Consider the following 1,305-nt stretch of genomic DNA (forward strand, 5'->3'; position numbering starts at 1 on the left):
AAAAAAAGATGTCTCAAGAAATGGTTAGTACATCTTCCAATTTCTCTCGATCATCGCGAATCGCCAAGAAATCAAGAATAACATTCACGAATATTCGTCTGAAACTTTCCGATGAAAGAAACTAGTCGAAGGGTATCCCATCGCTGGGAATACCAGCAACTATCGAACTATGGCGCGTACCAGCCGAGTTTCTTTTCGAGCGCAGCTCTCCCGCATACGCGAGCACAAACCCGGAGGAAAGTGATGTATCCGGTGCAGATGTGACACGAATATTTCCGTATTACCGTGTCTCGATTGGTCGAGACCCCGTTGCGCCCGAGAATTCCTTCGGCTACGTCACAGGACGCGAATTACGAACGCGGAATGCCGTATTCTTTATTTTTCCCCCCTTTTCTTTTTCGACGGAATGCAAATTTTTCTCGCGTTCCGGAATCTCCGCCGGCCTTCGCTAACCCCGGGCTACATTCGTTTCGACCCATATCGCGTTTCGTCACACGGATGGAATCTAGCGCGGTATTTCGTCCCCTGAAATTGATTTCTGCGAGCTCGTTCGCGGTACATCCATCGCTGAACGATCTAGAATATTTCTTATCCGTGACGAACGTCGCAGCCATTAAAGTCCTTATAGTAATCGTTAGACTGCGGATCTTTATGCAAAATAAAATATATATATATATACATGTCGAATTGAGTAACCTCCTCCTTTTTCGAAGTCGGTTAATCAAATCTTGGCAAACGTGTTTACAAAAACTGAACCTAAATAGGAATTCGTGCCATTAAAGTCCTTATAGTAATCGTTAGACTGCGGATCTTTATGCAAAATAAAAAATATATATATATATACATGTCGAATTGAGTAACCTCCTCCTTTTTCGAAGTCGGTTAATCAAATCTCGGCAAACGTGTTTACAAAAACTGAACCTAAATAGGAATTTATTTTACTCTGCAAATATTACAACATGAACTTTACTTTCAATCTTTTTTATATTCTTTGCATTTTGCATTTGCAGTTTGCATTTTGTAGGCTCTTGTGCGTTCAAATTTCCTATAAACGCATGAATTTATTTTATCTCACCTCGAGAACAAAGTCAAGCCGAGTAGCGTGCCCTCCTCGAAATAAGCACCTCGCCGATCCCGACCGGGTTGCTTATTCCGAGACGATACTGTAATCGTATCAGTCACCGTTCCAGCCGTCGTAGTTGCAGCATTTACCCGTACCTGGCTAAGAAGTCGCATTACGACTCGACGTCAACGACTCTCGTCTCATTTCGCGACGAACCGCGACAGTATTGGGTCAAGAGTTTC

Source organism: Hylaeus volcanicus, chromosome 2 (assembly GCF_026283585.1).
Source record: "Hylaeus volcanicus isolate JK05 chromosome 2, UHH_iyHylVolc1.0_haploid, whole genome shotgun sequence".
In the NCBI taxonomy this organism is placed as follows: domain Eukaryota; kingdom Metazoa; phylum Arthropoda; class Insecta; order Hymenoptera; family Colletidae; genus Hylaeus; species Hylaeus volcanicus.